The sequence below is a fragment of the Dermacentor andersoni genome, chromosome 6 (genome assembly GCF_023375885.2).
Source record: "Dermacentor andersoni chromosome 6, qqDerAnde1_hic_scaffold, whole genome shotgun sequence".
NCBI lineage: Eukaryota > Metazoa > Arthropoda > Arachnida > Ixodida > Ixodidae > Dermacentor > Dermacentor andersoni.
Genome location: NC_092819.1, coordinates 179086140 through 179111271, shown reverse-complemented (window position 1 = coordinate 179111271; position 25132 = coordinate 179086140).

The following is a 25132-nucleotide window of genomic DNA, read 5'->3' as shown; positions in this document are numbered from 1 at the left end:
CAAGGTCAGTTATCGCTGCGCCGTCATGATCAGTAAGGACGATGTCAGGATTATGCTTGGGATTAATGACACGCCAAAAGTGCCGAGGGTTAGTTGTTAACATCGATGACAGGTCCCGTTTATAGAATTGTCTGCGCGTCGCTTTGAGTAAACTTTGGTATTTTTTGTCACGTGTTTTGTACCAACGCCAGGATTCAGATGATCTATTTCTGTCAGCTTGCCTGAATAATCTTTTTTTCTTGTTATTTAGGCGACGAAGGTTCAACGAAAACCAAGGAGCAGTGTTATCGGATTTTATGGAAATGATCGGGCGTATACATGTATTTATCTATGAGATTAGTGAGTGCGTTTTTTAGTAACCAGTAGTCTTCGACTGTCCGCGACAAGTAATCTCTCACAAAGTCGACAGAAGAAAGCGATAGTTTATTGTTAATACGATCAAAGTTAGCTCTTTCGTAAAACCTTATCTGCCTGCTGATAATTTGCCTTTTGATAGGTGAAGGAACGAAGCGGCCAGTTAAAACATCATGATCGGATAGACCACTAATATGAGTTATTTCAGAACGTATATCTTCATTGTTCGTTAGGATCAAATCAAGAATATTAGAAGAGTGCGCAGAACATCGTGTTGGGCTTGAAATTAACTGGGTTAGACTGAAATCAAGACAACACTGGAGGAACGCATGGGATTGAGTGTGTGCTATAGGGGTGCTGTTCTCGACACGCATGGCGGCTGCACGGCCGCCATTATCCGCCATGTTGACTCTCTGATTAGTTGTGGAGAGCTCACGTTGTGGAGAGCCTTGAAATTTGTGCCGGGAAACGGAAGTTTTGCGAAATGTCATTTTGCGTTTTCATCAAGATGACGAAACGTAACGTGGAGCTGCAATTTTATGGACTAATACATTTTTTGGGTCCTTGGCAGATATATAATTGTGATGTTAGCATTTCAAAAAGAATGTGAGCGGTAGCGTGCAGAAGCCAGTGCAATGCATCTGCAATTGCGCGAATATGTGGTGGCGATCAAAGATGTGCGCCATGCCAGCTTGTTGATTGGCTGAAGGAATATCTCGTGAGGAGCGTCACAGGAAGGGCTGTTTCGTAAACGTCATTTTGACGATGCGTGACGTTGCGCTGGGCAGCCATTGCTGAGATTTTCCGCCATAATTTTTGCTGCGACGAGCCGCGCGAGTTATACTAATGAGCAGCCATATGCAATGGCAGCCGAGAGGAATGCGTACCGCCGAATTTTCCCCGTCGTTTGGCGCCACGAAAATCTTTTGTTCATAACGCGTGCTCATAGTGTTTGCATCGCTCTCGGGTGGTGTTGGCATTTGTGCTTGGAGCCATCATTTTTACAAGAACGCGTTTATACGAAATAGTATTGGTTGAACTTAGCAAACTTTCGGCACTGTTGTCCACTTTTCACTGCTGCATTTATATTGTAATCAAGATTAATGCCTTTTCGCACAATCAAAAGTTATGACAATGGCCTCTTTCTAATTTATAAAAAGAAATGTACGCAAGGCGGCGCCTTGAAGTTTCCTCCCGCCATAGAGTTTCTCACTGTAACTCTATGCCTCCCGCGGTGCGAGTAACCAGCGAAATGAACAAGAGATGGCAGCGCCGGAGCTTGCGTCGCGCTAGTGGATATCTCTGGCGCGCGCAACGCTATCGGTGATATTCGGCCGTTTCTCAGCCAGCCGAGTCGGGCTGAGTCACTTGCGTTTCATGAGATAGCGATAACGTGGCTTAGAACGTGCGCGCATCACCACTGGTAGGTCGCGTATGTTGTCTCAAGCAAGAAAACAAGCGCGTTGGCGCCAACATGCGATGACTCATTCCATTTTCCGGGGACACGCATGCTAGTTATTGAAGCAGACGACGGCTTGTACGCAGCAGACGACGGAAGCGAGAAGCGTTTTCGACGGAATAATCATACGCTTTGGAATAGCTGCTTTATTTTCACTGCGGAGGAAAACTGCTTTGCTTTACCGATAACGCTACATTCAGTGCCTTCATTACAGTTTCTTAGGCGAAACGTCAAGTTCGCGTCACGTTACGTAAGCAAAACGGGGCCACCAGCGCCATTTTGTTTACTTCGCGCCTACGTCACGCATCGAAGAAAATGGCGGAATGTCCAGAATAGCGCCCTACGTTGATTGTGTGGACCATGTTATGTCTGGGAAATTAAAATCACCAAAAATGATTACATTAGGATGTGGAACCCGATGAGTAAGTTCGAGAAAAATGCGATTCAATTCTGCTGTGAACCCATGAGTGAGGTCCAGTGGGCGATAAAAGACACCAACAATTACGTTACTTGATCTGAATTTAAAACAACTTATTGCGCATTCAAGAAAAGTGCTGATAACCATGGGCACTACAATATACTGTCCGTTTACTTCAAGGGTGTTGCAATCTCACCACTGGCACCAGTTGTTGCAAATGGGGTCGCAAGCCCCAATGGTAGCGTTGGCCTGGCGGCCTGGGGCACAACTGGAAGCATCCGAAGGTCCCGGCAAAGCATGAGTCGACTGGTAACAGAACAACTTGTTTATTCTAGCATCGCAAAAGAGCGGGCGGTCAGGTCGACCGAAGTGGAGAGACGGGAGAGCACGTTACTCGACAGAAGAAATCGGAGCCTCTCTCTTGGCGTCCGGGGGCAGGTGATTTTATACTCTCGCAGTTGAGGGCAAGAAGGAACGTCTCGTCAGAGGCGCACGTGACGGGGCACGGACACGCTGAGAGACAGGTTGAGACGAGTGTAGTGACGCATCCACCGGGCCGGCGCCGGTCAGACCTCCTCGCTTCTCACTTGGGGAGCTCCTCTCCCCGGCTGCCGCGCTTTGACAAGCGTGGGCACCAACATGCACACACACACACTTGAAGACACGTGGCATTGAAACATGCCTAGACGCGCTTGGCGGGGAGGCGTATAGGCGGCGCTGAACGGGCCAAAATGTCCGCCGCTTTGAACGAAGCCCCGGCGTCCGTTGCATCCGCGCCGGCTATACCGCGCGTCGTAGGCGAAACGTAACAGACCGCCACGCCGGGGGAACGAGATCCCGATGGTCAGGGGACTGCATCCGCTGTCCGGAGGGATGTCGCTCGATGATGCTCATAAACGAAGTCGGGCGTCCTTCGGCGTTTCTTGAGTGCAGCGCACAGAGAAGGCCTCGTTCTCTCGTTCAGGTTCACACAGGACACTGCAAAGTGACTTCGGGAGAGTTGACATTTTTGTTTTCGTTCCCGGTAAGCGTTAGAACTACGCCGAAACTCAACCGCTCAGTCAGCAAGCACGACACAACCCTCACTAAGCCATGCCAGGCTCTTTCCCCTTTTTTACTACTGCCTAGTTCCTTACAGTAGTCTAGCAGCACTCAGAACGCGTCCACAAATTGGAAAATTGCACTAGAAAGCACGTCATCACTTTGAAACACTAAACAAAAGCAATATGTTAAAAACCCTGCCTCAGGAAGAAAAACATCAGTAACAAATAACTTTGAGGCTGATTCCTACGTTAGGGGCCTCGACTCAAGCCATCGGCGTTACCGTTGAGACTCCCCTTTTTGTAACGCACCTCAAAGGAATATTGTTGCAAAGCGAGGCTCCAGCGCAGGAGGCGGCCATTTGTGGAAGAGATGGTCTGCAGCCATTGGAGAGGGCAGTGATCCGTCTCGAAGCATGCGAAGCGGAGAACGCAGCGAGCGACCGTACACTAGCTCAGCTGGCGAAAACCCCGTAGCCGCATGCGGCTCGGTCCTTAATGCAAACATCACCCCAGGCAGACACAGCTCCCAGTCAGTTTGTTGTTCAAAACACAATGCTCTCAACACGCGCTTCATGACTGAGTGGAGCTTCTCAACGGAATTCGACTGTGGGTGGTACACTGAGCTGTGTAACAGCTTTACCCCGCACCTTTCGAGAAAGGCTGTCGTCAAAGCGCTAGTAAACTCTGTGCCCTGATCTGTCTGGATTTCCGCAGGAAAACCAACTCGCGCAAATATGGACAGTAGTGCATTGACTATCTCAACTGAGCTTAGTTCTTTAAGCGGCACTGCTTCAGGGAACTTTGTCGCTGGGCAGATCACAGTCAAAATGTGTCTGTACCCCGTGGTTGTTACCGGCAGAGGTCCCACTGTATCAATAACGAGCCGTCTAAAAGGCTCCGTAATGATAGGTACCAACTTCAACGGCGCCCTCGATTTGTCCCCTGGTTTGCCCACCCGCTGACAGGTGTCACATGTCCTCACAAAGTGGTCTGCGTCCCGAAAACACCCTGGCCAATAGTACTCTTGCAAGAGACGGTCCTTAGTTTTCTTAACTCCTTGGTGTCCGGACCACGAACCCCCATGCGACAAGCGCAACAGATCCTGACGGTAGCACTGAGGCACGATCAGCTGATCGAACTCCACTCCCCTGCGGTCTAGATACTTCCGGTACAGGACCCCACCTCTTTCCACAAAGCGAGCATTTTTCTTGGCGATACCTTCCTTGACAATGCAGCGTATGTTTTCTAGGCTGCCATCCTTCTTTTGCTCGGCTATCAAAGCCGCCCGGCTGACTTTTAGCAACCTATTAAGTCCGTCTGACGTAGGCGCGATGGGCAAATCTGCAGATAGCTCTTCTAACTTTCCCGTGTCGGGCATTTCCTCTCCAGTATCTGGTGCCTTCAACGCTACAGGCTTAATTTTGTTCAGTTCGGACGTGCTCTGATTATCAGCTTGCTGCGCCTCTGACCCTTTTTCACTGTTCGACAACGTCGGCCCCGCAACTACCGCCTTTGCAGCGAGCTCCCGAACCTTCGATCTGGTTAAGGCCTGAACGCTAGCCTCACCAAACAAAAGCCCCTTCTCGCGTAGGAGGTGATCGGACCTGTTCGAAAATAGGTGCGGGTACTGGGGGGGCAGCATAGATGACACTGCGGCCTCCGTCTCAAGTGCTCCGAAAGGTCCTTCCATAAGCACTTTTGCTACGGGCAGACACACGCTATGAGCTTCCACGGCTTGCTTGATCCATGCGCACTCGCCCGTGAACATATCGGTTTCTACGTAGGAGGGGTGAACTACATCCATTGTAGCTGCGGAATCGCGAAGCACTCGGCACTCTTTCCCGTTCACGAGGAGGTCTCGCATGTAAGGCTCGAGAAGCTTCATGTTCTCGTCAGTGCTGCATAATGACAAAAACACGACTTTTGTTTTTGTTTCTGGACACTGCGCCGAAAAGTGACCCGGCTTCTGGCACGTATAACAAACGCGCGCTTGCCTCGTCTCGAACCGCTTTCTGCGTTCGGCTTCGGCTGCCGCCGTCTCCTTAGGTTCGGTCGGACTGCTTTCACTCGCATCCGCACTACGTGCGTTCCCCCTTGCTCTCATGGGTGTGAACTTCGGCCTCTCAAACTTGGAGCCAAATCCACCCTTTTGACCGTCCTTAGCTCCGCGAGCCCGACGCGTCACAATCTCCTCGGCTAGCTCGGCGGCTTTAGCCACCGTACTAACGTCTGGCCTATCCAAGACCCAGTACCGCACGTTCTCAGGTAACCGACTATAAAACTGTTCCAGCCCGAAACACTGCAGAACTTTCTCGTGGTCACCAAACGCTTTCTCTTCTTTGAGCCACTCCTGCATGTTTGACATTAGCCTGTATGCAAACTCTGTATATGACTCCCTTTTGCCTTTCTCATTTCCCCGAAACTTCCGACGGAACGCCTCCGCTGACAGCCTGTACTTTTTTAGCAGACTCGATTTCACTTTGTCGAAATCCTCTGCCTCCTCTCTCTTCAAGCGAGCGACTACGTCGGCCGCCTCGCCGGGTAACAAAGTGAGCAAGCGCTGTGGCCACGTTTCCCGAGAGAACTCCTGCTTCTCGCACGTTCGCTCAAAGTTAACCAGAAACAAACCAATGTCCTCTCCAAGCTTAAACGGCCGCATCAGGTCAGTCATTTTGAACAATACTCGTTCTCCTGCACCGTGTGCCTGACTTCCATTACGAGCGCGTTCCATCTCTACCTCGAGACGCTTCATTTCCAAAGCGTGTTGACGGTCGCGCTCCTCTTTTTCTTTCTCTTTTAGCTCTTTAAGTTCGCGCTCCTGTCTTTTTGCCGTCTCCCTCTCCTCAATGGTCTCAAGGCATTCCGACAGCTCGTCATCCTCAGCTTCTAACTCCAGAATAGCCCTTAGCAGTTCTGGTTTACTGAGTTTGCCTGAGACATCCAGACCCAACTCTCTTGCAAGCTCCAGCAATTTCGGTTTGCGCAACGACTTCCAATCCATGGCTGCTCTGAATGCTGCTTTCTCTACTGCCTACTATTGTCTTGCCGCAAACTAACCCGGCAGCAACGACAACCACAATTACCAGCTCTGTTTCTGACACTAACAAAAGCCTGGCAAAGCTCAGAAGAAGAAAGTTCCGCACTCACCAAACCTCACAGCCAAGAATTCAGCGCAGTCGTTCCGCTGCAGGCAACCAGTCATCACACAGGGCTCGGTGCACTGCTCCCGGATGGTCGTTGTGCTGCTCAGCATACAGTCAACCGCATATCTTCGCTGCTGGCTTCCGTTGTCGCGATCCCACCGCTGCCACCAGTTGTTGCAATCTCACCGCTGGCACCAGTTGCAAATGGGGTCGCAAGCCCCAAGGGTAGCGTTGGCCTGGCGGCCTGGGGCACAACTGGAAGCATCCGAAGGTCCCGGCAAAGCATGAGTCGACTGGTAACAGAACAACTTGTTTATTCTAGCATCGCAAAAGAGCGGGCGGTCAGGTCGACCGAAGTGGAGAGACGGGAGAGCACGTTACTCGACAGAAGAAATCGGAGCCTCTCTCTTGGCGTCCGGGGGCAGCTGATTTTATACTGTCGCAGTTGAGGGCAAGAAGGAACGTCTCGTCAGAGGCGCACGTGACGGGGCACGGACACGCTGCGAGACAGGTTGAGACGAGTGTAGTGACGCATCCGCCGGGCCGGCGCCGGTCAGCCCTCCTCGCTTCTCACTTGGGGAGCTCCTCTCCCCGGCTGCCGCGCTTTGACAAGCGTGGGCACCAACATGCACACACACACACTTGAAGACACGTGGCATTGAAACATGCCTAGACGCGCTTGGCGGGGAGGCGTATAGGCGGCGCTGAACGGGCCAAAATGTCCGCCGCTTTGAACGAAGCCCCGGCGTCCGTTGCATCCGCGCCGGCTATACCGCGCGTCGTAGGCGAAACGTAACAAGGGGGACACCACTACCTCGGCGATTTTTCCTATCGCAATGAAAGATATTAAAATAAGTTTCACGAACGAACATGTTTTCATTAGGAGTAGCATTGTTCAACCAAGTTTCAGTTAATGCTATTACTGTTGCTGATTTTGAGTCGATTAGTGAAGATAGTGCGTCATTTTTAGAAATAACGCTTCTAATGTTAGTGTATAAATAGCAGCAACCATCCTCAGTACTAATCGTACTATTTGTTAATGTTTGTGCTGCGCGTGACAACATCCATGCCAACTATGCAGCCGAAGTGTGCAACCGATAGCTTGAATAGCCAAGATGCAACACCGAAGGTCAGTCCACTTCGTGATGTGAATGTGAACCTATCCGCAATCGTGCCGACGGACACTGGTGACCCTATGGACGTGTAGCCCTCTGGCAGTTCGACGAATACAGCCAAGCGAGGTCCCCCTATCAACGTGCTTCAACAAGACGCCATCGCATCGGAGCAACCGGCAAAAAAGGTAAGGGCCACCCAAGACAATTCCTCCCCTACGCCCGCTCCCTCTGTCTTACCCAACGCCCACCCCTTCTCAATCCTATCGAGTTTATATACGTCCCCTTTCATGCTACGACATAACCTCAGTAGCCAAAAAATATGTCCAAAGGGTCATCGACCAGTGTCTTGAAACCACTGGATACAAAGGGTTCGCAGCATATAAATCTACCAACTCGATCACTGTGCACTTGGCATCTCTCAGTGATGTGTGGAAAATGTGCACTTTAACATCTATCCCGCTGTCAGAAGATCAACACCTACCTCTGCAGTGCTACTTTGCATCGGGCCCTAATATACAGAGGTGTGTTGTCTATGGCATTGACCCGGAAGACACCCCTGAGATAATATGTTGTGAATTGACCTCCACGACCCACAGGGTGCTCGCAGCTAGATTTATGGGCAAAAGCCGTACATGCTTAGTGACGGTACAGGGCCCTCAATGTAATCCAGAATGGTTTTATTACTATGGTTGCATATTGCGACCTAAACCCTACCTCCCTCGGGCAATATTCTGCTACCGCTGCTTTAAACGTGGACACATGCAGGCATTTTGCCCACAGCGTACTATTGATCCAGAAAAGCTCACACCAGAAGGCCAACCACGATATCGATGTGGCTTATGTAAATCTGATGAGCACGATATGACAAGCGCAAATTGTCCGACTAAACAGAAGGCCACTGTACGGATACGAAAGGCTATACCAAAAACGACTATAGTAACAACACACGATCGTTATGAGGTTCTTGCAGAAGAGCCAGAGACGCTCTTGGCAGAAGAAGCAAAAGCCCCAGAAACACAACTGTATTCTTCTGTTCTTAAACGTGGCAAGCAGTTGCAGACAAAGAAACAGAAATTACCGGAACCTCTGTGTCAGTCGGATGATGACCATTATGAAATTGATGCTCGGATAGATGCACTGGCCAGAGAGATTGAGCGACTACGCAAACATAAAGAATTGGTAATTCTGCGTTGTCAGAAAACAGGACCAACACGTGACGCATCAACCACTGCGAATGCCACCGTTACGCCTGGATCCCATCCGGCACAACAGGTCAACCAAGCTGTTTGGACAGCAGTTTTAGATCAACTTGCTCAACTAACGTTGCTCATTCAGAATTGCCTGCATCATGGCTAATTCTCTGTAGCAGCTGTCACAGGATGGAATTCTACAGTGGAACTGTCGGGGCCTAAGCTCAAAGTTAGGAGAAATTAAAACCAAGCTTCAATACAATAAGCTACCTGTATGGGCACTGCTTATTCAAGAGCATAATAAGCTATGCTCCCTGTCCAATTTTAATGGGTATCATGACCTATCTATTAGAGATAGACGTGCTACTACAATGGCTTCAGCTCCAGGAAAAGCTGCAGTTTATATATCATTGCATATTGCTCACACAGTGATTGATCTGGAGCCATGGTGTAGTGGTAATCAAGAGGTTGTTGGGGTCCTGACACGACCAGTGAAGACTCCTGTCATTCTAGTGTCATTCTACGCCAGACCACAGCGCACATGTTTGAACTTGGGGTGGATAGCCCATCTCCGGTCTACGTACCCGGGAATTCCTATTCTCGTGGGTGACTTAATTCAATGCCCCACATACAGAATGGGGGTACAAGTACAACTCCCGAAGAGGATACCAAGTTAAAAACATCATGAGCGATGCCACTTTTACACTCTTGAACCATCACGCTGTGGCTACCTGTGCTATACCCGCAGTATCTAGAACAAACGCTCCAGACCTAACATGGTGGTTGGGTCCTGGAATGCTGCAGTGGCGGGTGGAACCAGATACATGGGGCAGTGATCATATGCCAATAATGATTGGTTTGCACAGAACGTGCATAAAGAAAATTTGACGACGAGTAACAGTCACGCACTGGGATAAGTTTCGGGAATCATCGATTGATAAAGTCGCCTCAGAGCCCTCAGAAATTATTCCTGCTTTGCAAGAACTGCTACGGAGGAACACCACTGTAACTACAGTTGACGAGGAACAACCTCAACCGGACCTCGCCCTTTTGCAACTTTGTGCAAAGCGACGTCAGGCAGAAGTGTATGCGTCGAGGAATCCCGATGCACCAGGTAGCCATGCACGTGCTAACCATATAGCGGCAAAGGCGCGTCGGCACGAAAAGCAACTTTCTCGATGACGGTGGTATGAGTGGTGCGAGAATCTTGGATCGGGCATTGGAAACGGAGCACTTTGGCGTACGTTCCAGTCAATGGAACACGGTCATAAGCAACCTGACCCTGCAGCGAGCGTTAGGTTAGCGATGCAGAGTTCGCCACATCAATTTGCAGAACACGCTGCTAGGGCGTTTTTCCCGAAATACGATCACGCGTCACCCATAAACTGCCCCGAAATTGACGAGTCTGACACAACTTCCAAATCCGAAATATCCAGCCCTTTCAGCATGGCCGAACTAATAGCGGCGATTGAAACTTCGAAGCAACGAACAACACCTGGTCCCGATTGCATTTCTTATGAGGTTTTCAAGAACATGGAAGGAGCAGCTCTCGACCCACTTATTCAGGCTATCAATAAAGTATGGGAAACTGGAAACGTTCCACCTGATTGGAAGCATTCAATTGTTGTTGCGATTCTGAAACCAGGAAAGTCTCCAAATAGCCTGCAGTCTTTACGACCAATTTCACTAACCTCAACTGTCTGCAAGCTCGCTGAAAAGATGCTGGCCACACGTGTTTCCTGGTGGCTTGAACGCCACGATAAATATCCTCCTGCTCAAATTAGATGCCGTTCTTACTTGGGAACTGAAGACGGACTTTCTATCTTATTAGATGATGTTTTACAGGTTTCACCACACAGTCACGCTGTGCGCACGGTAGTAGCAACAGACATAACGAAAGCTTATGACAATATAGACCAGGAAATCATTATAGCCAACCTCGTCGACCTGGGACTTCCACCACGGGTGATAAGATTCATCTACTCATTCCTTCAGAATCGCACATTTGCGATTAGAGTAGATGGAAGGCAAGAAAGATACTTGACATCGAACAGGGGAGTCCCACAAGGCTCGGTTTTGGCTCCTCTTTTCTTCAACGTTGCTCTAATACCTCTAGCCTGGCAACTACATCGGATTCCAGATGTGAGGTTCTTAATCTATGCAGATGACGTCACTTTGTGGTCCGTGCATGAAGATATATTGACACGTGTACTTATATTTATCGGGCGACCACGTTTCGCCGCCTAACAAATCTTATCGCACAGCGCGGGACGCGCCTGCATGTATCCGAAGTTTCTGGAAAGTTATCGATGCTTCTATCCGCTGTATGTTGTCGCCGAACCTTGTGTTATCTAATTTCATCGCGTGACGCGAATATGGCGTAGAACTTTGTGGAAGGCACGCGGGTCCCAACGATTAGTCTGGAACGTTCGATGACTGCTGTATAAAAGCTGACGCGCTGGACCCGCTGATCAGATTTTCGACGATCGCCGACTGTGTTCGCCGCTCTCGTTGTGCTTTAAGTGTAGCCTGTTTTGTGGGCACAGGTTCGCCCAATAAAAGCTAATTTACCCTTTCACAGTATTGCTACTGTGTTCTTTGCCGTCACGACCACGTGACAATATCTAGACAAACTCAACAGCTTCAAGAAGCCCTTGATGTTCTGAACAACTTTGCTCGGAAAGCAGGGTTGGACATTTCGGCCCAAAAATCAAGCTATGTTGTGGTGGCCAACAAGAAAGGACGCACAAGAATCACGCAGCACCTCTTTACATTTAGACTCGGCGCAGTGACAGTCCCTGAGGCTTCTGAGGTCCGCATACTGGGTCTTGATATTCACCACTCCGGCAGTGGTGCACACTGGCTCCGTAAAACCGTTCGACAAAAACACTTCACCTTATTCGTCGCATTGCAGCAAAAGCAGCTGGAGCTCGTACTGACGTAGCTCGACGGTTGGTGCGTGCAGTCTTGCAGCCACGAATTTTATATCAGGCACAATTTCAACGGCTGACTTTGGCACAGCTGGCACAGTTGGAGACGATTAATCGCGATGCTATGCACACAATCACAGCACTGCCCCACATCACTCCGATACCAACCTTACAGGAACATGCCCAGCTCAACACAATTGCAGAGCTAATTTTGCAACGTGAAAAAGCACGTGAAATAAAAAAGCAATTTATTCCGGCTGTCGCTGCGTTGCATGCTCATTTTTCAACGTGGCTCTCGGATTGACAATCAGCCCTATCCAATGCCTCCCTGGGAATTCACCAGCATAACAACTAATAAGCCAACGAAGTTACGATGCAGCGATACAACAGGTATTATTGACGAACACAATATCGTCGATGCATCATGCGCTAATACCTGCAAAGTCTATACGGATGCTGCCATTCTCCCAGACGGCGGAAGGACATCATTCCTGAGTACTATGCATAATTTCATCAGCGGCCACCAGCGCTATTTATCTACGGAAGCCAGCGCTCTAGTAATGGAACTTCAAGCCATCCACAACGCTGTGCAAGATGCGACATCTAAGCTGCCTACCATCAAGCAACAAGATATCTTCACTGATTCTTTAGCGGCTATTCAGGAACACAAGAAGGTTGATAAAGCAATGGAAATCTGCGAGACAATACACACTATGAATAGTAAAACAGCTACTTGCGTCAAAGTACACTGGATTCAAGGCCATTCAGCGAACCCTCACAACATTGCTGCTGACCAGCAGGCACACTGCCCTCCTAATCCTGGTCTTCCGCCTATTCCCCTAGCATCTCAACCCCTTAACTCGCTCCGAGCCCGTAAAAGTTTCCTCCGGCAGGACACACGCGCTCTTATCCCACCGTGTGCCTGCTCCCTCCCCCTTCACCTTACTAGGGCGGAGGAAGTTGTGCTTAGGAGGCTTCGGGCCGGGGTGGCCCTTACACCGGCTGTTATCTCACGGTGGAACTGGTCGCATTTACCACTGGGTGCTATGTGTCCATACTGCTCCGTTCATGTGATGGAAGCAGATGCATACCACCTAATATGGACATGTACTGGTTTAAAATCGGAACGCTCACGCCTCCTACTGCAAGCCAGCCTCCGCTACAGTGTGACAACCAGCTATGACCGCTGGATACATGACAACAGATTCCACAAAACACTGCTTCAATTCATACACAACACAGGCCTCACAGCACACATATAATACACATATACGCACCAAGAATTATGCCTTAAGGGCAAGTCTTTATCGCAATAAAAAAAAAAACAAGGTGAAGTTGAAAGGTTGGCGCCATGTCAAACTGGACACACAACCGGGGAAACGAGCTTCGCACAATTTGCTTAGTGTCCCATATGTAAACCTCCTTATTAATTTTTGGTTTGTTAAAGACAAGGCTTACGTGGTCTTTTTCTTTCTTTATGGTTTTTGAGAACTGCCATAGTTTACGTCTTTTATTGCGAACTGCCTCGGAGTAATCACGAGAAATGCCAAAGTTAGTATCTTTCAGCTTGTAGCCATTACTAAGCACTGTTTCGATCTTTTTTTTCATTGAAAAACTTCACAATAATTGGTCGAGTGCGTTCGTTTGAAAATCGTACAAGGCGATGCGCATGTGTGATTGAAGCTGTTGATACTCGTAGTTGGTCTTTGCAGAATTTAGTTACTATTTGCTCGGACGTTTCCCAGTCTTCCGAATCACCCGTATCTTGTATGCCGTAAAAGAGAAGATTAGAGCGCCTCGAGCGGTTTTCCAAATCGTCTATTTTGTCGTGCATCATCGATATATCATGCTCGCTGCTGCTGCTGCAAGACTGAGGCGACACTCGTGATGCAAATTTTGATACTAAATCAAGAATTTGATTTTGCATTTTTGATAGATTAACGTCTTGGCTTGAGATTTGTCTCTCTGAGGAAAGTGACTCAAGTTTACCTTCAACTTCGTGCACGCATTCAGTTAGTAATTCAAGATCATTTTTTAGTCCAATGTGTATGTGTAATACTTTGTTCACCGATTCCAAAAAGTTAGAATTACTCGCTTCCAAGCGTTGTACGGCACTGAATACCATGTCAAGTTTTTCTTCTTGCGCTTTCGTCATTGGACCTGGATTCGCTTCAATGTCTCCACCTAGCAATAACAGGCGCCAAAGATACAGTGCTGTACGTGCAAACCGTTTGATACCGTCAGACATATCAGGAGGCCACGATACCGCAATGAGACAAGGATTATTGGTACGGTAAAAACAGGCAAAAAACATGTCTTTTAGCAAGCACCAACTAGGCCAACAAGCAGTTCTGTTGCAGAGGAGCAGCTATTGCCATGCCTTCCAAGACTGTAGACGACGCTGTACAGTCCAGACCACGCAAAAAGATAATGTTGCCCTCAATGTGATCAAGGTGCATGTGGAACAAACCATAGTCCTTTGTTCAATGAGGACAGCAATGAGCTTTAGCAAGTTAGGAATGAATTACCATCTTGCCCAAGTTCATACCTTCTTAAGACTTAAGAATATGTGCATTACGTGGAGGCAACACTCCAGGCATCTAGTTTAAAGCAGGTGCTGCCAAGGAGTGATGGTGAACAGAAATGGACACAACATTTTGAGCCAAATAAATGATGCCAGAAAAGCTTTATTGAGACAGCTCACTTGGCACTTACATATAGTGTGCACAACTGGAGAGTTGGCTGAAGAAAAATGTACAAAAGTGTGAATAACTTGTACGAAAGAGCAGCATTTCAATGCTTACATTTTAAATTGCTAACACAAGCAGAGTGTAGCCGCTCCAATGTGCATTCTTAACACTGCTCTTTCATCACAAGTCATTGCGCCCACAGAGCAACGTATGAATCATTCAGTAGTTCGACCTTTTGCTGATATGAATGTAGGTCTCATGTGAAAGCCATGGTAGTGGCAAGAAATTTAAAAGCCTTGCCACATTCGTGTAAATTGCCATGATTGTGCATTTGCCCATGAGAAATGCTTACTACATAGTGTGTAAACACCAACAAACATAACCAACATCAGTGCATGTACATGCCTGTGATGCAGATGTCTTACACAAGGCACCTGCTAGGCACATTCATTGGCATATCCCATTTCTTTTCATACCGGGACAAGTTCCCAAATGCATAAAAAATAGGGCTACCTAAAATGCCCCTCCTGAGAAAATGTATAGAAATGAATACCTGAGTGCATTGAAAGAGCCTGTTCCTCAGATTAGATCAGAGAGGTTAGAACAAGTACACCATGGAGGTAGGTGCAAGCTTTCAGAGCTTTAGAATACCTGAGACCAGACGAAAATCTGTCACTGGTTACTCAGTGGCAAATACAGATTGTAGTAAAATACACCGTGAACCAAGCGAATGCCACAGGTGTACCACATTTAGCAGAGGTATTAGCACAAGTGTTCTGTTTGTTTTCTGCCTCTATTAAGGAGGTTAGAACAAGTACGCCATGGAGGTAGGTGCAAGCTTTCAGAGCTTTAGGATACCTGAGAATAATGTAACTTAGCACAATGCTAGAATGCAAGAACTGTGTGAAAACTGCAATCAAAAATAAAACTAAATTAAATTAAAAAAATTTATATCAGCCTTAGCTTGATGAAATCATAATGAAACCTGCACTGAATAAAATGCTCTTGAGATAGTTGTAGGGTCAACAGAAAAGAAAGGACCAGACGAAAATCTGTCACTGGTTACTCAAGTAGCAAATACAGATTGTAGTAAAATACACCGTGAACCAAGCGAATGCCACAGGTTGCTAATAACATGTTCAGGCACATAAAAACCAAAATAAGCTCAGCATTACGAGAAATCCCTGGAACATAATGATAACTAAGAAAAGCCAAAGCATGTTAAAGGGCCCTGAACCACATTTCCTTGAAGTCTCAGAAATATATTTGAAAGAGTCTATGGTATACCCCAAAGATATATTAGCGAAATAATTTTTCAATAAGACCTAGCTCAAGCACGAATACTTCGAGCATGGTATTTACCGTTCCACCAATTTGCCCTCAACAACCTCCATTCCAAATAAAAGAGTGTAGAGGTGGCGATAGAGCGGCAATACCCGCAGAAAGCATTGCAGCGAGTGGGCTGATCGTGGCACCCCGTGATGGCCTTGGTGTTTATGCTACACAGCAGATGCAGTTACGTTTGGCTACGCGAAATTATAAGTTCACAGCAGAGATGGAGTGTAGGCATGTGTGCCTGGCCATACTATGTAGTGCAGAAAGACTTTGCCTGCACCGACAATAGGCAAATCCAGATAGCGTACTTTTTAGCACTCAGTATGGAGCTCAATATGAAGCATGTCTAGCCAGGGGTAGCCGGAAGTGATTGCGCACTGGTGCGTGCTCCTTGCAGGTGCTAACTGCAATTCATCGCGAGGTGCAGTAGGCATACCGTTTGTGTTGTCTGGCCTTAAGTTTCGCATAGTTCAAGGCTAGTTGAGTGTTCCAGCCTAATCGAAATTAGTGAGAGCCAACGGCGACAATGCCCGATAAGCACTGCGGCCAAAATTTCATTCCTACATGGGTGGGTGCAACCAAGTGTGAACAGACAGTTGACTCATGCTTCTTGTTTGATCTCAGCCAATCGCAGCTGTGTATGGGAATCTGCTATGTGACGAAATATGGCAGCAGCCAGCAGCCCCTTGAAAAGGGTGAGAAGGCTTTTACTGAAGAGAGTGCTGGACAAAAAGGTGAATTCGCACTCCACTTGCAAGTCCCACGCACTGTGCACAAGTGCAAAATTTGTCCGAGACATTCACAGCAGTACATGCTATCCGCGAAATGTGTTTTTTAACTTAGCTTGAGGGGTACGTGGTTCAGGACCCCTTTAAGCACGCATGAAATGATCAGATTGTTGACCTTAATAAATATAAGAGAAAGAACAGTCTTGCAAACAATGACAAAATTGTTGGCCTTAATGGATATAAGAGAAAGAACAGTCTTGCAAACAATCGCAAAATAGGAAAGTGCACTTCAAATTAATAAATAGTTTAACAAATTCAAAACAATTCTAAAGTGCAAAGTGTGGCAAATTTGTGACCTCAAGTGTAGTAACGAAATGGTTTCCTTGCTTATATAGTCTTTTGGCAGCAAGCAGCTGAGATTATAATAATAAGTGTAAAAGCAAAAAAGAAAATTAAATGCAAGAACTTGTGAGACTCTATGCATGACCAACGTACTGTGCAGTTCAAACAACAGCATTAACCACAAGCTTTCAGAAAGTGCTTACACACCTCTCAGGGCCGAGTTTATAGATGTGATAAGCTTCAATCAACGTCTATAAACTTGGCCCCGAGAAGTGTGCAAGGGTACCATTGAATTTCTTTATCTATGTTGCCCTGTATAGTTAATGTGATTATCACGTATATGACATGTCGTGCTTTGCGCATGTTCAGTACAGATTTGGGGGATGTTGTTTTCATGAATAAACCTCAGTTGTTAGTCAAGCCACCTTCCTGTTGCTTTGACTATGCCTGCCTCTTGATCTTTTTCCCTTTTTCAAGTTTGCTGGCATTCTCCTAGCATAACCACTGATAACAACACCAAAATTTCAGGAAATCATGGGATGGTGACCTTGCACAACACAATATCCTGGCAAAGCTGAGCTTTATTTTTCTCAGCAGGGCCTCAACAAGGAAAAACTACAACGTCCACCAATCCTCGACTAATTTGGCCCTTGGTTGTCTAATGTCTGAAGAGAGATCAAAGTGCATTAAAAGAGAATGTCAAGGCACAGCTTAAAGTGGTAACAATGGCTGCTACCACTACATGAGAACACAGCCCACAAATAGACAAATAAGTGCAGATATCACAACTGCCTCAGCAGAATCACATCCACTGGCTGGTGGCACAAAACTCTGTTGAGCATGAATTAACAAAAAGAGATGTTACAGTTAGTACACTCAAGTAGGAACATCACATCTGCATGAATGTAAATGAGCGACAACTGTAAGGTGCAGATGCACCCAACAGATTTTTTTTTAAAAGACAGGATTATAGTGTAAACAAAATACAGTTAAACCTCGGTGTAGCAAAGTCCGTAAAATTGGCGCTTTGCGTTGTTATATCGAAAGTTCGGTATAATGCAATTCAACCTTTTATGCAAATATATATTATAGTTGCCGATCAAAGAAAGGGACCACATAATTTTTCCAATTATATGGAAATGGAAGAAAGCAAATTTGAATGAGAAAACAATTCATTTTGATGAATTTGGGAGTCAGAGATGAATGATGCGGTTTCATACCACGTCGGCGATATCTTCACAGCGGCAGTACGAATTATGCGAAGCCAGCCACGCTTTTGCATACACTCCGCTCCCGCGGCTGATAGCGTCACCCGCACAGGGAAGACGCTATCAGGAAAAGCGCCGGCAGCGGGGAGCAAATGCTTCGTCTGCCTCTGGCTCCAACGGGTCACCGAAACTCAAGATTACGCAATCTCCAAAACTAAACGCGCAGGAAGACGGCTTACATGATGCCACACCTTCTCGGCACGCCCAATCTTTGCCAACGCTGCAGACACCTATAAAGTGGGGTGCATGGCTGCATATGCACTCAGTTGCACTTACAGCCATGCACAGCCACGGCCGAGATGCGCGCCAGAAATCGAGACGAGCGCTAACTTACCCCCCACTACTCCCCTCGCCTGTGCTTGATCACGTTACTGCCGAGCTTGCTCCTTTCCCCTATTTCCCTTTCACTCGTGCGGGAAGGCAGCACTCGTGAAGCCACCATCTTGTCTCACTCTCACACACTTACACTCGCACCTACGGGGCACAGTGTGCGGGGCACGATAGGATTTTATCACACTTGTACTTTATATGGAACATGATGTGGCTCCACTTTGGCCAACGCTCTTGTCGCGTGGGGCATGATTTGACAGGTGCGTTTGCAAACAGCCAGTTGTAATTCAATCACTTGGCCATCTGCATCCGTGGAAGTTTCAATTTATTGTCTCGGCATTCCTTTGCAGTAGCAGTGAAAGTTCGTTATATTAAAATCACATACAAACGCACTTCGTTATATTGAGGCGCTAAATACATGGTGTTCTGTGGACAAGAGGTTATGAAAAATAAAATACTTCGTTATAACGACAATTTTGTTATATTGAAGTTCGTTAGATTGAGGTTTAACTGTATACAAGGTACATAACCACATCAAGAGCTTAAACTTACATGTGATACGGCAAGGCACACTACATGCTTGTGTGATATCTTCCACATGCATGTCGCTTATTACTGTGGCAGATTATCAACTGGACTGTATCAATGTTTTAGGAGCTGACAAGACAGCACAAATCTGCATTGCTACTGTATACAAGGCCATGTTTTGGCAAAAGAGTGGCTTTACACCACTTGTTGCTTCCCCCTGACCCCTCATGTAGCACAATAATTTCCAGTATCTTGAAATTCACTTTGTAGCAAAGCTTTTCAGGTACAATAGTTATAATAAAGCAAAACAATTCACAGCTAAGATTTGAATACAGAAGATTGCAAGGTGCTTTCTCAAAGCGTTGAATTCGCAAATTCAAAAAGAAAAGAAAGAAACCAAAGAACCAGCTCTAAATATTCATGGTATTCACTTAACTTTAGACATCCATAAGCACTTTCTTATTTCAACTGCTTCAATAAGTATAGAACACGTTGGGTCACTTCCCAATATGGCCACCATTTCAATTAGGCTAAGCAACAGACAGGATGATTTCAACAGTGCAAGTGCAGCCAGCTGCCACCATTGTTCAGGGACCAGAAGTCAGCAGCCTATGATGATGATGGTAGCTCTGGGACAACCTCGAGGTAGTGGAATGTACAGCTGGAACTTCCTGCAAGATTCAATAATGCATATGAGGGATTTTGCACTCATGTGACAGAATGCAACGCAGCACTTGATTTTAACTGACAGCGCATGGATGCCAGTTGGCTATGGGGATGTTGATCCTGGAAATGTTAGGATGCCCTGTACAGTCCTAAAAAAGCCTGACTTGTTTTGAACATCATACATCTATGTGCAGCAGAGCCAAGTGCCTGTACTGGGGCTCTCTTAAACTGGAACCACACAGTGCAATTTTTGTTGTAATTGATGCGCGGCGGAGGGAAATGGGCGTTATTTCAACACAAATGTCTATGTCCGCATGTTTCTGTCAGAAAACACGTCACAGTGGATTGTGCAGTCACGTGGTTCTGTTCCCTCTAATGCCACCAGACGATGCTGCCCTCCGTGCATCTCACAAAGTGAGTGGAGAAAAATGATATGCTGAGGGAACTACGGAATGGGTTCAGACCAGGCAGATGCTTAGAGGATAATATGTTTGTACTAACTCAATGCATAGAGTTTGCAGAAGCTCAGAATAGACCTTTACGGATAGCATTTCCTGATATTAAGGGAGCCTGTAACAACATAGAAAGGGAATTATGGGATATGTTCAAGCACGAAGGCATAGATGACGATTTTGTGGAATGCTCAGGGAGATTTAGAAGAACAAGCGAGTAGAAATTGCATGGGCAGCCCACAAATGCAATGCAGTGGTGGAAGTTCACTGAGGACTGAAGCAACGATGTCCTCTGTTTCCATTTGTGTTCACTCATATATTAAGGGCATAGAAAGACGACTGGAAAACAGCGAATTAGGGTTCAATTTAGATTTGTAATGGACAAATGGTGCAACAGAAGGTCCCCGGACTGATGTACGCGAACTACATAGTGCTACTAGTGCACAATGCAAGACATTTACAGACATTTGCGAATATGTGTGGCAACGTGACAAATCTAGGCCTTAACACAACAGAAAGCTGACTGAGCTAGTTGGTAAGGATTCATTATGCAAAAAAGGCGTTCGTGTTGTCCACTTCTCTTGTGCCCTGTCTGCACGCCTCACCTTTTTTGCATAATGAATCCTTACCAACTAGCTGAGCTTTCAGTCGTTCTAAACATGGCGTTCGTGTTGTCCACTTCCTTTCTCTTGTGTCCTGTCTGCATGCCTCACCTTTCTTACGCTAGGCCTTAATTAAGTTTATCACAGAGAAATCTGGAATTATGATCTGTAACGAAGGGACGAGTAGTTATGTGGTGTCAATTTAACAGTAAGTCACACCATTGCCAAGGAATTATGCCTGGGCATAAATAATATACATAAAGAAGGAAACACTTACTCAAGCATATACCAAGATAATGTGAAAACAAAGGGTAAGAGGAATGCAGCAATAATGAAACAAGGAGCAATTTGGGCATACAATAAATATGAGGTGGTGTGTGGAATCTGGGGAAGGAGTCATGGTGCCAGCGCTAATATTCGCAAATGCCATTCTGTGCTAAAAATCGAATATCTTGTCAGGTCTGGAAGTTAGCCAAAGGTCGGTTGGCTTTGGGGGCCTACGGTAAAACCACTAATGAGGCAGTGCAGGGTGACATGGGTTGGTCCTCTTCTGAAGTTGGAGAAGTGCAGAACAAGCTTGGTTTTGAATAAATACTCAGGAGGATGGATGGGAACAAATGGACAGCTAAAGTGCACAAGTATCTGTACCTCAAAAGCATGGACACAGAATGTAGGAAGAGGTCAAGAAAGTTGGCAACCAAGCAAAGGGTAATTGAAAGAGTAAATAGACAACCAGGAATCATGAAAAAGAAACTGAGAGAAACAGGGACAGTAAATTGGATGCAAAGAATGGAAACAAAAAAGACCATGGAGATTTACAAGAATGGGAAGAAAGAAATTAGAAGGGAAAATATCTACGATAACACGAAGGGCAGTGCCTTGGTATTTGAGGCTCAAGTTGAATGTTTAAGGACAAAAACATACAAAAGCAAATATTCACAACAAGATGAGGCATGTGTATGCTGCAGCAAAAATCCATAAACCATTCAGCACATCATAATAGAATGCAAAGGTATTCACCTAGTGATTTAAATTGGACAGAAGCATCAACTGCTCAGTAGTCAAGATGAGCAAGAAATGTTTAGAGTAATGGTGGAAAGAAAAGCAGGGAAGAGATTGATAGGACCAGATCCATTACAAGATTAGGTAGCGGTACAAGGTAGATATGCAAGTTTTAAGGAAGAGAAAAAATATTAAGGAGATGTATACAAAATGCTAAGAATGAATAGCACGTAAAGCACACCTGATCAATTCAAGCAGGCTAGGTGACTATTGCCACGGCCCCATTTCAATGGGGATGCCAATAAATCATCATCATCTCAGAGGACAGTTAGGACGGTGGCTGGCATGCGCTTTGATACTTTGGGCAAAAACATGCCCTGCTAGTGTTGTCAACATGCATGTGTGTGCCATACGACCTTTTCATTCTCCAGTGTTGCGGCCCAGCATTCTTCACGAACGATTGGGCCACTTTGAACGAGGCCTCCATTAGTCAAGTCAAACAGTTCAGGCAATGCTTTCTGAATATATATAAATGACAAGTGCCACATGTAGACTTCGTGGCAGTTCCACATGATGGGACAGCGTGTCAGGAGGAGCGTGAGAGAGGAGCCAAGCGGCACACGTCCATGCATTGTACATGTTGCGTTTCGGCAGTGGTACTACGGTGTGGCACTACATTGCTTCACTGCTTATCGTATTAATGTCAACATCCATCGTGAGATGGGTTCTGCCAAAATTCCTTGAATTATAGACTTAGGAGGACTAGTTTGACAAATATTGTAAAAACACAAGAGATGGCACTGCAATTCTGTTGTTTTCCAAGTGGCGCCCGAGAAGCACCCTTCATATGACGGCAGAACTTGTTTATGCTGTTACTGACAGTAAGCTTCTGACAGCCATTGGCACTGAGCTGTATGGCAATTCCTGCCAAAATGTGAAAAGGTGGATTTCGAGCAGTGATCAAACATTTTTATTTATAACACTGGACAGCTGCCCAAATGAAAGCAGAGTTGAGTGAAGTTCATGGAGACTTTGCACCATCACTGAAGACCATTTACTGCTGGATAAATAAATTCAAACATGGCCGAACTTTGATGCAAAGTGATGCATGTCCTGGGCGTCCGGTGGAGGTCACCACGCTAGAAATGATATAGGAAATTCATAGAATTGTCATGGAAGACCACTGAGTGAAGGTACGTGAGATAGCTGAAATTGTAGGCATCTAGGCAAAGAGAGAGAGAGAGTTCACAATATTTTTCATGAGAAATTACAGATGAAGAAGGTCTGTGCACGCTGGGTGCCGCGACTGCTGAGGATTGACCAAAGGCACATGAGGGCAGACATCTCAAAGCAGTGCTTATCAATGCTTGATCGCAATCTACAGGACTTTTGGCATCGATTTGTGACAGTTAACGAGACGTGGATACATCATTACACTTCAGAGTCTAAACAGCAGTCAAAGCAATGGCCTGGGCCTGATGAAGGTGCTCCAAAAAAGGCAAAAACTGTTTGTTCAGCCAGAAAGGTGATGGTGACGGTGTTTTGGAGTTCACAAGGAATAGTCTTTGTAGACTACTTACAAAATAGCAAAACGATAACAGGACCACATTGGTACAACAGAAGGTCCCCGGACTGATGTACGCGAACTACATAGTGCTACTAGTGCACAATGCAAGACATTTACAGACATTTGCGAATATGTGTGGCAACGCGACAAATCTAGGCCTTAAAACTCCTACGTTAACTGAAAAAAGAACTGCGCACTAAACAACCTGGGTTAGCACGGAAAAAACTCCTCTTTCACCAAAATAATGTTCTGCCCCACAGATTGCTTGTTGCAATGGTCAAATTGCATGAATTGCATGGAAGTAGATACAGGTTCCCCTGTGTGCGTAATCTTGTGACAGCTTTTTGACAAACATTGCAAATGCTGGCCAAGCTTGAAACCTTCGCATGTGAAGCTATCCTGCTACAATGGAAGATTGCCGGTGGTGGGCGAGCTTCAACTTTGTGTGAAATACCGTGATATTTCTGTTGACTGTTCCCTGGTAGTGCTAGACTGCCTCAGACCGAGCTTGCGCGGCCGAAACCTCCTAATGCTCCTGGAACAAGCGAGCGCTCCGGTACTACAAGTGACAGGTGAAGGCAAGGCCACGGCGAATCAAGTGAACTGTCACAGCATCCATGCCATTCGCGACACCTACCAGGACATTTTCTCGGAAACCTTGGGGTTGATCAAGAGACCACCAGCCAGCCTCCACCAGCCAGCTTCGGTAAGCGATAGATCTAGACCCAATGTTGATAGGACTGCTAAGTATTTGGTTGAGAATAATCTGCGTGTTGTTCAAGCAGAAAAGGAAGGATTTCTGGTTGTTTTACCAAATGATTGTTACCTAGAAAAGGCTTTCCTAGCGGTAAACAAGTGCTTTAAGAAATGTGACGTGAATGTAGAAAACGTAAAAAAGAAGGCGGTGGAGATATTGAAAAAATGTGACCAAGAAAAGCTTGCGTCACATGTAAAGAACTCAAAAGGAATGACATTGGAGATATTTTTTACAGCAAAAACCCACAAGCAAGGAATTCTGTTTAGGTCAATTGTGTTCGAGCGAGGGTGTTGGCAGGTTATGGTCGCGGAGTTCCTGCAAAAAATGTTGAATTCCTTAGAAGTACAGGATCTGTACTTATTGAAAAACTCGGAAGGCCTTGTGACTTTTCTGGCATCAGATAGTACAAGCTGCAGCTGGGGATTCAGCATAGATATTCAAAATCTCTACTATTCCTTACCGAATGGGCCCCTAATGTGCAGTGCTAAAGATTGCATAACAAATGAGAATGACGAGGTGTCATTCCGCAACACGTGCGGCATGGGCGTTGAATCCTTTCTTTAACTTCTTCATTTTTATTTAGCGGATACACATGTAGGATTCTGTGGTGAAACGTATATACAGGCAAGGGGTGTGTGCATCGGGTCAAAGGTAGCTCCCATCCTAAGTTGCATTTTTTTGGGAAGCATATAGACAGAGAGTTGGCCAAAGATTTAGAAGGTGTAGAAAATAAGGTATACAGATATGTTGATGACTACTTGATTTTAGGCTGTCATGTAGACAAGGGTGCTTTCAGGAATAGGGTTGTAGAAGCCTTCCATTCTCTGGGCAAAGGCTTAACATTTACTTCAGAAGTACCGGTAGATAATAAGCTACAATTTCTTGATGTCAAGTAAGAATTGAACATGTGTGTTGGTCATTCTCACCCCGAGCTGAAAAACCGCTAATGAACTATGCCTCAAACGATTCCAGGCTTGTGAAGAATGGCATAGTCATTTCGTGTTTCTGGTCAGCGTTGTCTAATTCATGTCACCACACTAAAGATTGCATTTTTTGAGCAAGTTGATAGGTTGAGAAAGGCTGGGTACCCGCTCGCTGTGATGCTGGCGTCGTGCGCTAGACTAATGAAAAAACTTAAACAGGATAAAGGACAATGCAAAAAGAATCAAAGGCAGAAGGATGTAGCTTCCAAGATTTCAGTGATTCCGTATGT